Consider the following 13,271-nt stretch of genomic DNA (forward strand, 5'->3'; position numbering starts at 1 on the left):
ACTGCAGACTTGGCAGGACGTGAGTGAATTGATTCAGGAGTTTCTGAATCAATTTCTATTAGCGCCGCTGGCAGTGAATCTGAAGCAGAGTTACGTCAGAAGATAGTGAAGGGCGTATTTCATGATCGTTTAGAGGTGAACTGCCCGTCAATTGTGAGAATTCACACATTAGACAAGGTATTAAGCAGACGTGCTGTTATACTTTATTTACAAAATTATGCGGAAAAGCAAGCTGTGTTGCATCAAGCATGAAAGCTCAAGGGAACCCAAATTTATCTTCAAAAGTATTACTTCCCTGACAAACTCCTCAAAAGAAACCTACTATGGGCAATCGCTAAGGTGGACAGAGAAAGCGGTAGCAAGATTGCTCTTGTTTATGATAAGCTTTGCATTGATAATGCCCTTTTCTTTAGGGACGACTCGCTTAGTGCACGTAGGAAAATGCCGCATGAGAGTGCCGTAGGGCATCCCAAGCTAGCACATAAGGGAGCACCAGCATCGCTTGCTTTGCTTCAATGCACGCAGTATAACCAATAAAATTGGAAAGCTGGAAAATATTTTACTCACGCACGATCCAAATGTATGTGTGATTACAGAGTCTTGGTTGCACGAAGCCAATGGTAATAGAGGGACAGTGCCATTTAATTAACAAATTTATCGATCTGATCACAGATCCCGTGATGGTGGAGTGACTGTCATCATCAAGCATCGCATTATTACAGCTATTGCTGAGCGTTTTCCAGTGAGAGAGAGTCTCCTTTTGAAACTTTCATTTTTTGATATGTCATTATTTCTCTGTGCAGTTTATCGCTGTCCTACTCCTGAGAATTCTTTTATGAGTGCTTTGTATGATCAACTACTATGCCTACGAAGCAAAAATCACACGAATTTCAACGCCATGCTTCAGAGCCGTCGTTGTGAACAATCGCACGAAAAGAAACTGGCTAGCTTACAACAGCGACATGCGAAGGGTGCGCGTGTGCCAGGAAAATAGACTGTGCATAACCTTTCTTTCTACAAGCCAAACGTCGCCGAGACTACGGTCCTAAATCTGGGACTCAATTTCAATACGGGGCCTGAAACAGACCGTGGGAAGATAATTTGCGCCGTCGAGAATGCTGTGAGCCTCGTAGAACTTTCTCGTAGAGACGAAGCCCGTACCCGTGCTGTGTCTGTGCTTTCTTCACTTCATCATATGCAGCCTTCCCCTCTGACCTCAGCAGAACTTCAGGCAGTGAAGTCACTACGCAATAATAAAGACATTGTAATACTTCCTGCGGACAAGGGCAACGCTACTGTCTCGCTCGACACGAATAACTACGTCAACAAGATTAACGCCCTTCTCGAGGATGCCAGCACGTACCTTCCACTACATAGCGACCCAACAGCCAAACTTCAAAGGGACCTCCAAAAGCTGCTAGCAGACGTCTTTCGCTTCGTGCCGCCTACACAAAAGTCTTTATATTATTCTCTTCTTTGTAACAATGGATTAGCGCCAGCTATTTATGGACTGCCTAAGATTCACAAGGCAGGTGTCCCAATCCGCCCAATTGTCGATTTTACAAGGTCGCCTCTGAACAAGCTTTCGGCTTACCTACACAGGACCCTCTAGCCGCTCGTGGGAAAAAGTGAAACGCACTTAAGGAATTCCAGTAATTTCATTGATAAGGTACGCGACATGGTACTAGATGACAATGATGTTCTAGCATCTTTTGATGTACGGTCGCTTTTCACAAGTGTACCTGTTGGTCTGGCAATCGACATGTGCAAGACAGCCCTTGAGTCAGACCAATCATTGTCGGACAGAACGCCCATCGATGTTCCTGATCTGTTACAGTTGCTTATACTCTGCTTAGAGAACACTTACTTTATATTCAGGAGCAAATACTACAAGCAGGCGCATGGCACTGCAATGGGATCTTCTGTGCCTGTCACTGTCGCAAACATTACCATGGAGGCTGTTCAAAACCGGGCTCTCACTTCATTTGCTGCCCCGCCCAAGACTTTCCTTCGATATGTGGATGAGTGTTTCTGTGTTTTGCAACGGGATGCCCTTGGAACGGCTAAATTCTGTGGAAGCCGCGATACAGTGTACCGTGGAAGAAGAATCAAACGGCTGCTTTCCATTTCTTGACGTCCTCGTGAAACAAGATGGTAGGCGCCTGAATTTCAGCGGGTACAGAAAAGAAACAGACACCGGTCGTTTTCTAAGCTTCAATTCTGTGCACCCATCCCGCCATAAACGTTCTGTTGTGTCTACACTCGTAAAGCGCGCTTGGAGGACTGGTTCTAAGGAAGAAGACGCAGTAGAAGATGTCGTGTCCGTTCGACGGGAGCTGGCTACTTGCGGATACCCGCTTTCCTTCATAAACTCGGTGCAGCGACAACTGCAGCGTCCGGCTCAGTCACACACCATTGCTACAAGAAAAACGCGCATCGGTGCCTTACGTCCCAGGCTTCAGCGAGACCCTCGCTCGGGTATTGCGCGGTTACGACGTCCAAGTGGCTCACGTTCCGACACGAAAGCTCCGAGGCCGTCTTACAAATGTCAAAGATAAGTTGGACAGACATAATTTTCTTGGCGTGGTGTATAAAATTCCTTGCAAAGACTGTGAATATGGATACATTGGCGAAATGGACAATTACAAAAGAAGGCTCCGGGAACATTTTAATGACGTCAAGAACAAGAAAGTAGCTTCTAATGCCCTCGCAGAACATGTTGCGTCTACTGGGCACGCTATCGACTGGGATAAAGGCTGCATCAGTGCCACGGAAAGAAAGTTGTTACCACGATTGCACATGGAATCTCTGGCCATTCAAACTACTGCGCATACGTTGAACAGAAATATTGGGACACTCCCCCCCGTGTACGCACGATGTCTGCAACACGTGATGAAACATGCATAAGAAGAGCGCACAACGCCATTTGCAGTCACTGTGAACAAGGCTCCCGTGTGGGGAGCCGAAACGTCTTTTTAAGTTTTGTGTATTTCACCTTGGTCGGCGTTTTTTTTTGTTATTTTGCACCGCTTTTTTTTTTTACTGTGCCATTCTTTACATTTTGTGGTGACTGTGCTTTTGTTTCAGCAGTCTGCATTTTATTGAAGTGTCATGTTATTGAACTTTTTTTATGGAGCTCACATGTTTGTATTTTTCATTGGATCTACTAGATTCACCTGGATGTTTGAACTAGTCTGATGTTTTTAATTCGATAGCGTTAACAAGTTTGTTTTGCATATATTTTAGCGTTTATAGATAACAGTTTATTGTAGCATGAAGTGTTGTACAAATATGTGCTAAGATATGAAATTAGTTTAGTTTCTGACTTAATTTGGCTCATCAGTTTATATACGCTACGATGGTGTTACTGAAAATGGGCATGCAAAACATTTTTGGCATGATCAGTAAACACTGCGAATCAATAGTTGAACCTCCCGACAACATAAGATTAAGAAATTATAGCGCAACATGTGGGATGGAATTCACAATTCTCGAAGTCACCAAAAAATTGCTCCCTCATCTCTTCACAAATGATGCCATAAACTTGAACGAACAAACCATAAATGAAGGGTCACGACCATTGACTGATTGAAGCACTGTGAGCTGCATATTTACGGAGGCGTCCACAGGATGGCGCTATGTATAGGATTACTTCTTCACTCTGACTTCCCTTTCCCATTTATTCATGAGCTATGCTGTAAATGGTGTATTACCCTCTCACCCATTTCCCTCCTAACTCTCACATCACTTCCTCACCCTCACTTTCGTTTCCCATTTCTTGCTGTGCTATGCAGTCAATAGTTATGCCATGGATAACCCTCTCACCCTTTTCCCGCCTAACCCACACATCACTTGCTCACCCTCACTTCCATTTCCCATTTCTTCCTTTGATGTGCTTTAAATGATGTATTACCCATTCAGCCCCTTCCCTTCTTCTAACGCTCACACCACTTCATCACCCTGACTTTCATTTCAAATTTCTTGCAGTGCTATGCTGTAGATGGTTATGCTATTGATAACCCTCTCACCCCTTGCCCTCCTTCTAACACTCGCACCACTTCCTCGCTCCTACTTTCGTTTCCCGTTTCATGCAGAGCTATGCAATCAATGGTTATGGCATGGATTACCCTCTCACTCCTTTCCCTCATAACTCTCACATCACTTCCTCAAACTGACTTACATTTCCGATTTCTCGCTGTGCTATGCTGTCAATGGTTATGCTATGGATTACACTCTCGCCCCTTTCCCTCCAATTAAAGGGACACCTAATGCTACTATTAAGTCGACGTTGGTTTTTTGAAATAGCGGTCCAGAAACTTCGTAGTGTTACTTTTGTGCCAAAGAAGGGCCTATTTGGAAATAAACTCATGTTTTAGTGGTCCACATCCAATTGCGCACTTAAAAAAACATGCCTCAAGAAGCAGACTGACCTAACCGATTAACGTCACTGCTGCCATGTACAGCCTTGCCCGGCTTTACTGCGCTAGTAGCAGCAGACCAAAAGCAGTGGGACCCACAGCAGCAACTACAGCCATTGATCAATTTCCCGCCATTGGCTTCGAGATTGGTGACGTTTTTTTTGTTTCAAATGTGCCCCAATAGATGGCACCACCTGTCCCGTGTAACCAGCTGAAAATTTTATTTTTGAACCACTCGCCATTCTCCATAATGTCAGGTGGTTCTTTTTTCTATGAATCAAACAGAAACGCACAAGCAGCATTTTATCGCGTCTCTTGATGTACGGAAGGTTCTTCATTTAGCGTAGTTAGATCTATTACTGGTGATTTATTCTAGGCGGTTCATCTGATGTCATCTGGATCATTTTGAAAATGACCTACTGCGGCGCTTGTGTTCTTGTGCACTTACCTTAACTTCTCGGTAAGTAGGGCACTGTTGATAATATTGTTGTTTTAGAAGTTGTCATACATACAGCTTTCACTCTGACGTAAATTGTTATTTGACTTGAGTGTCCCTTTAACCCTCACATCTTTTCATCACCCTGAATTCCATTTCACATTTCTTGCTATACTATGATATCAATAGTTATGCTGTGCATTACTTTCTCACTCCTTTTCCTCCTTCTAACCCTCACATCACTTCCTCACCCTGACTTCCATTTCTCATTTCTTGCTGTGCTACGCTGTCAATGGTTGAGCTATGAATTATCCTCTCACCACTTTTGCTCTTTACCCTTACAGCACTCTGCCTCCCCTTCAGTTCTCTTTCCCATTTCAGAGCTATATTACTATACTACGCTTGGTATGTTATGCTCGAGGTGCTTAGCACATACTCACTTTCTGTGGAGTTCATGAGCTATGCTGTCACATAAACTGGCACAACAAAAAACTTAAAAAGCTTTGCTGCTTAAAGCGATGCAAAGTTTACCTGCCTTATTTTCTTTGTGCAGCACCAGGGTGGTCTACACATTCATCAAGTGAAGACAGTGAGAAGTGGCAGCATGGGCGCCGTCATTGCTGTAACTCCAGTAACTATGAGACTGATTACGTGTGTCATGTGAAAGATCTAGTTAGGGTTCACACAGACGAGCGACCGTTTTGGTGTCACTTATGTCAATTTTGGTGTCTCAGAGAAAGTCCATTTAGTAGGCCACCTGCATGCTCACAAAGGCGAGATGCCACATAAGTGCCACCTCTGCCCTCAGAACTTCTCGCTCAAATCCCATTTGGTATGTCACCTGCGAATCCACAAAGCAAGCGACCACACAAGTGCCACCTGTATTCCCGCAGCTTCTCTCGAAGGTCCACATTGAGAGAGCATCTGCGAATGCACACAGGCGATCGACCGTTCAAGTGCCCGTTATGTCCTCAGAGATTCGTGTAGAAGAGCAGTCTCAACAAGAATTTGCGTAGGCATCATGAAAAGTGAACGCTTATGTAGAATTCCCGGTGACTTCTCCTTTTCGAGGCACATTCTTCTTCATTCGACTGGGTATTTTAGAGTACAGTGAGAGTAATAAGTATTCTATGAAAAATTCTGGCCATAACTCTATAAGTGACATCACAGGACTAAATCATGATTATGGCAGTTGTATTTTAAAGAGGGTGGGGGGTGCTTTATGGGGTATTGTCAGTGCACTTATATTTAGCTCATATTTAAAAGGGGATGGCGTAGTGGTTAGAGCATCCGCCTCGCATGCAAAAGGTCCGTGGTTCAAATTCCGGAGCCGTGCAGTTCCCAACCAGATAAAAAAAAATTCGCGTGGTGATGGAACTGCATTAAGAGGCCTGGGGTGTGGCTTCACCGGTAACCACCGCCGGTAACGCACTCCCTCACCAGAGAAAAATTGGCCACCCTGATGCAGTATCTGGCCACTACCTCCTACATGCATACGTCAATTAACTCACGGCCTTCAGTCCCCAGCAACTGCGAAGCAACTGCGAAGCAACTGAACACAGCGGCGGTCAGATCTGCAACGCAGCAGAGGGTGCTAAGAATCTCTGAACCCAGACAGGCCGCCATCGGAACCTGAACTTGGCAGCGTTTAACTCTAGAACCTTATCTAGTGAGGGAAGTCCAGCAGTACTATTCGAGGAGCTAGAGGGCATTAAGTGGGATATGATAGGGCTCAGTGAGATTGGGAGGACAGATGAGGCCTATACGGTGCTACAGAATGGGCACGTCCTTTGCTATCGGAACTTAGCTGACAGAAGAGAACTGGGAGTAATGTTCCTAATTCACAAAAAAATGGCAGCATATCCACAGAGTGAATGATGGATAGTGGAGCGAAGCATCCGTCCGTCCATTCGTTCTTGCCTCCGTCCATTCATGCGTGCGTCTGTGTGGCCGCCCGTGCATCCATCCGTACGTCCGGACGCACGAACAGACGCACGCACGGACGTTCATCTGTGCGTCCGTCCCTGCTTTCGTCCATGCATCCGCTCCTGCGTCCGTCCATGCGTCCATCCATCTGTGCAGCCATCCGTGTCTGTCGATGCATCTGTCTGTGTGTCCGTTCGTCCATCTATTCAACACTCCAAGTACCACCATCTCGCATTTTTTCATCATATATTCATGATATAGAAGCACTGCCATCCAGCGGACGTTCCAAGGACTGAACGAGAGGAGGCACATGCACACTTTCTTAGGGCTTGCGCTTCGTGTCTACTTCCCACCTTTAACCACCTCGAATTCATGGTATGTACTAGTTCACTGTACAGTGAGACCTCGTTACACCGTAGTTGGCCGGAGCTCGGAAAAAGTACTGCTAAACCGAAATAGTGTGTCAAAAAAAAAAAAACCTTCAGGGAGTGCGATAAAAGAACAAAAAAACGTGCAGTAATTTATTAACTTCGCGTGACAAGGTCTGTAATCTTCATTTGATGACGCGGCGGCCTAGCAGCAACAACAGCGGCCTCAAACTCACTTATGCTGTGAGCCAGCTTTTTTGCCAGCCCCCTCTTATCGGCAAATATCTGCATGACGCTGACGCAATGTGCAGCTTCGGCCACAGTCGGACCTGGATCACCCGTGTTGTCGCTTTCCATGTCGTCCTCATCACTATCATTTGGGGACACTTCGACAATTGAGGCAACAATGGCTTCGTCGGACATGTCCGGAGATGTCTGCACATCGCTGTCTGTGTCCCTCAAGTCGGGGAAGGAAATGCCTTCCGTAACGCCCTGCCACTCCAGCACTTCAGCTAGCAGAGTTTTGCAAGCTTCGTCTACGATGTCCGAAGTCTGGTCGATGGTGTCACTGGCGTCATCTGCGTCGCCCGCGCACACACTGAAGCCAGCATGCTTGAAGCAATTTTGAACTGTCGTTGCTTCAACCTGCCGCCGGGAGTATTCGAGCAGATGAATCGCGCCAATCAGGTCAATGGAGAATAATTTGCCACATTCAATGGCGAGAAGAAATCTGCACAGCAGATTTTTCTTGTAGAGCTGTTTCACAGCTCGAATGATGCCTTGGTCCAAGGGCTGGGCAATCGCTGTTGTGTTTGGTGGCAGAAACGCCAACTTCACAGCCGTCAGGTTGTCCAGGTGACATGCGCCGAAGCGTTGTCTAAAATAATAACAACTCTTCTGTTCTTAGCCGCAAAACGATGATCGATGAGGCGCACGTACTCCTCAAAGAGTGTTGCCGTCATCCATGCTTTGGTGTTGCTGCGATAGATGACCCCTGATGGCAACCGGGCGCCTTTGAAACATCTTGGCTTCGCTGACTTTCCAATCACGAGGAGCGGAGTTTTGTCGGTTCCAGTCATGTTTACGCAAAACGGCACTGATATTCTGTCTTTTGCATGCTTGCCGTCAGTGCACGTCTCGCCTTTGAACATGAGCGTTTTGTCTGGTAGCAGCTTAAAGAATAGTGCCGATTCATCCATATTAAAGATGTCATCAGGTGCGTAGTCTTCCAAGATGTTCTTCAGCTGACCATTTTGCCACTGCTCCGCGCCATCTACGTCAGCAGCAGCACCTTCTCCCGAAACAGTCCTCGTGGTAATGCCGTGCCTCGCCTTAAATCTGGCCAGCCAGCCATTGCTGCACACGAAGTTGTTATGGTTGAGCTGCGAGGCAAAAACCAGGGCCTTCTTTACGAGAAGGGGTCCGCTGATAGGCAGATTTTTTGACTGCGCAGCTTTTAGCTATTTCACCAACGCCTCCTCTACATACGAAAACGCCGAACCGCATAGCCGGCACCTTTTCGCAGTTGCAGCAGCACTGTGGAGCAACTTCTCTCTGGAATTCCAAATTCCACACACCGTGGTTAACGACGAGTCCTTTTCGCGTGCCAGCGCCGATTTTTTTCGTGCCACTTTCAATAGCACGAATTATGTCCAATTTCTCCTTTATTTTCAGTACTCGATGCTTTTGTCAGCTTCGGCATGATGCAAGTACGAAGCAGCACAAGCACACATACACAACACGTGAAAAACGACGCGAGAGCTGTACGGCACGGATCAACCAGAGAACACCTATGCACGGCGCCAAAGGAACAAAGAGAGCAAAGCAAGCGCACACCGTGTTTGCGTGTTTGTGCAAAGCGCCATCGCGTGGACAACACCAGAAGCCTAGCCAGCCGAGTGCTTCTTGTTGAAGAAAAATCCAAGAGATGGCGCTCACCAATACAGCCCCCATCATCATCCACACAAACAAGCGAGGCGTGTTTCGATCTCTGGGGCTTGCTGTTCTGTCGGGACGCCCAGTGGGGGACGACATGCTGCGGCGAGTGCGCAACGAAAATTGGAAAAACTACTTATTAACCGATACATACGCGATAAGCTGGTATGGCTTATGCGGATACAAAATGCATTATATTATGTTCAATGGCCGCCGAGTCGGGGCTTTGACTTCACTACATTTAAAACGAAACTACTGTTTACGCGGGTACGGTTTAACGAGGTTTCACTGTATTCATGGCACAGCGACCCAACACTCGCTAAACCTTTCTAAAGCCTAGGAGGTTACGCACAGCGAGTATAATGTAACAACCCTTTCTTTTCTTCTGTGCGTTGCTGAACAATAAAAAATTCGCAGCCGGCACATTAGATAAAAGCCGAATTCTCCTGTCTCTCATTCCCCCTTAGCAGCCGTTGGCATGTACATTGAGCACTATCTTTTATTGTTCAACAACATGCAGAAGAAATCTCTCACCGGCACCACCTTGGAGGTCAAAATGTTAAACTTGTTACACACTACTACAACGGCTATGAGGGACGAATGTGTGCCGCTATAAGGAGCTTTGCTCCTGAAACATAGCTGGCAACATAGAGGAATACTATGGAATAAATGAAAGGATGGTAGGTATCGTAATTAAACTGAATAAGATATACAAGATGAAGGTGGTACAGGCTTACAAGCCTACATCCAGCCAAGATGATGCTTCAGTTCAAAGCTTCTATGAAGACATGAAATCGGCAATGAGTAAGGTAAAAACACAGTATACTATACTGATGGGAGACTTTATTGCAAAGGTAGGAAAGAAGCAGGCTGGAGACCAGGCAGTAGGAGATTATAGAATCGGTACTAGAAACGCCAGAGGAGAGTTACTACTAAAATTAGCAGAATGCAATAATTTACAGATTTTGAATACCTTCTACCGAAAACCACAAGTGGACATGAAGGAACCCTAATGGCGAAAATAAGAACGGAATAGACTTCATAATCAGTGCACACACAGGCATCGTGCAGGATGTGAAAGTGCTTGGCAAGGTACGAAGCAGTGACCATAGAATAGTGCGGTCTCGAATTTGCCTAGACTTGAAAAAGGAATGACACAAACTGATACGCAAGAAGCCAGCCAATGAGATAGCACTGAGAGGGAAAGTACAGGAATTCAGAGTCCCGCTTCAAAACAGGTACTCGGTTCTTAGTGAGGAAACAAACCTTAGCGTAGATACAATGAATGATAATCTGAAGAGTATCATTACGGAGCGTGCAGTGGAAGTTGGAGGCAGGGCAGTTAGACAGGACACTGGCAAGCTTTCCCAGGAAACCAAGAATCTCATTAAGAAGTGCCAAATCATGAAAGTCTCAAGTACAACAGACAAAATAGAACTGGCAGAGCTTTGGAAGTTGATTAATCGGCGTAAGGTATGCGATGTAAGAAGGTATAACATAGAGATTTGAACATGCTCTGAAAAACGTAGGAAGCGTCAAAGCAGTGAAGAGAAAACTTGGGATAGGCGAAAATCGTATGTATGCACTGAGGGACAAAGAAGGCAAAATAACTGCCAACATGGATAAAATAGTTAAAATAGCGGAAGAGTTTTACAGAGATCTGTGCAGTAGCCGGGAAAATCACGACCTTAATACTATAAGAACTAGCAGTAACCCATATGACACCCCACCAGCAATGATAGAAGAAGTCATAAAAGCTTTGGAGAGCATGCAAAGAGACAAAGCTCCTGGTGAGAATCTGGTAACATCAGATCTGCTGAAAGATGGAGGACAGATTATGTTAGAAAAACTAGCCACCCTGTTCACGAGGTGTCTCCTGACGAGAAGAGTACCAGAGTCTTGGAAGAATGCTAACATCATCTTAATACATAAGAAAGAAGATGACAAGGACTTGAAGAATTACAGGCCGATCAGCTTGCTCACTGTAGTATACAAGCTATTTACAAAGGTAATTGCTAACAGAGTAAAGAAAACATTAGAATTCGATCAACCACAGGAACAAGCAGGACTTCGAACAGGCTACTCAACAATCGACCACATTCATACTATCAATCACGTAATAAAGAAATGCTCAGAATATAACCAATCACTATACATAGCCTTCATAAATTACGAGAAGGAGTTTGACTCAGTAGAAATATCAGCCGTCATGCAGACACTTCGTAATCAAGGGGTCGATGAAGTATATATAAACATCCTGGAAGAAACCTACAGGGGATCAACTGCTACCATAGTGCTTCATAAAGAAAGCAACAGAATACCAATCAAGAAGGGTTTAAGGCAGGGGGACACAATCTCCCCAATGCTTTCTACCGTTTGCTTACAGGAGGTTTTCAGAAGCCTAGAATGGGAACAGTTAGGGATAAGAGTTAATGGAGAGTACCTTAGTAACCTGCGCATCGCCGATGACATTGCATTGCTGAGTAACTCAGGGGACAAATTGCAACTCATGATTACGGAGTTAGACAAGGAGAGCAGAAAGGTGGGTCTTGAAATTAATCTGCAGAAAACGAAGTTAATGTACAACAACCTCGGAAGAGAGCAGCGCTTCGAGATAGGTAATAGTGCACTTGAATTTGTAAAAGACTATGTCTACTTAGGGCAGGTAATAACTGCGAAGCCGGACCACGAGATTGAAGTAACTAGAACAATAAGAATAGGGCAAGCATTTGGCAAGCACTCTCAAATTACGACACGTAGATTGCCACTATCCCTCAAGAGGAAGGCACATAACAGCTGTATCTTGCCGGTACTTAGCTACGAAGCAGAAACCTGGAGACTTACAAAGATGGTTCAGCTTAAATTGAGGACGACGCAGCGAGCAATGGAAAGAAAAATGGTAGGTGTTATGTTAAAAGACAAGAAGAGAGCAGAGTAGATTAGGGAACAAACGGGGGTTAAGAATATCATAGTTGAAATTAAGATGAGGAAATGGACATGGGCCGGGCATATAGCATGTAGACAGGATAATCGGTGGTCATTAAGGGTAACTAACTGGATTCTCAAAGAAGGCAAGTGGGTAAGGGGAAGACAGAAGGTAAGGTGGGCAGATGAGATTAAGAAGTTTGCGGGTATAACTTGGCAACAGCAAGCACAGGAGCGGATTAACTGGCAGAACATGGGAGAGGCGTTTGTCCTGCAGTGGACGTAGTCAGGCTGATGATGATGATGATGTCATACATAAGGACATATTTATTCAATTATTTGCAGACAATCGTGTTGTTTTTAAAGAAATAAGTTGTGTAAATGACAGCATGTAACTTCAGCAATCTCTTACAAGTATAGATGAATGGTGCCAAACTGAGGCATGGAACTTAATAGTGACAAAACAGTTCTACGGAGGATAAAAAGAAAGCGAGCTCTCAGCCTTTACACATATTGTCTCCCCAATAAACCACTCAAAAATGTAGAAAATACAAACACCTAGAAGTCACTTTCACGAAAACACTTGCACGGTAAGATCACATTACAAGCATATGCACGACTGCACTTAGGGAACTGTGGTTTCTTTAAAAAAAAAATTAAATCCTCCACAGAGAAGACCAGATTATTGGCATGCAATGCCTGTATTAAGTGCCTATATTAAAGTTTGTATACACTACAGTTGTTTGGGACCTTCAATGTAAAAAAGATGTTGTCTTGCTTGAAAAATTTCAGCAGTAGGTGGTCAGATTCCTACTTAGCAAATACAGCCAAATCTCGATAATTGGAACTTGAAGGGGCTCGAAAATTTGTTCGAATTAAAAAATTTATAGATATGTGGGGTTTACCATCCCAAAACCACCGTATGATTATGAGAGGCGCTGTAGTGGAGAGCTCCGGAAATTTTGACCACCTGGGGTTCTTTGATGTGCACCCAAATCTGAGCACACGGGCCTAGAACATTTCCGCCTCCATCGGAAATGCAGCCCTTGCAGCCGGGATTCGATCCCGCGACCTGCCGGTCAGCAGCCGAGTACCTCAGCCACTTGACCACCACGGCGGGGCGACTTAACAGAAAGAAAAGTTCGAATTAATGAAAGCTAAATAAACAGAGGGCTCTCCATGCAGTGGCGCATGTGCATTGAGCTAACACACGAGGGGGAAGTTTCAGAAGACTTACATATCCACAAATCACAGGACATTCGT

General features: G+C 45.1%; 1 protein-coding gene across 2 annotated transcripts in view; it reads right to left on the reverse strand.

The window, feature by feature from the left end:
* The window catches only part of TSG101 (tumor susceptibility gene 101), a 282,331-nt gene that overhangs the window by 22,705 nt on the left and 246,355 nt on the right, over nt 1–13,271 (reverse strand). The window lies entirely within an intron of this gene.

This window comes from Rhipicephalus microplus, unplaced genomic scaffold, assembly GCF_043290135.1.
Source record: "Rhipicephalus microplus isolate Deutch F79 unplaced genomic scaffold, USDA_Rmic scaffold_12, whole genome shotgun sequence".
Classification (NCBI taxonomy): Eukaryota; Metazoa; Arthropoda; class Arachnida; order Ixodida; family Ixodidae; genus Rhipicephalus; species Rhipicephalus microplus.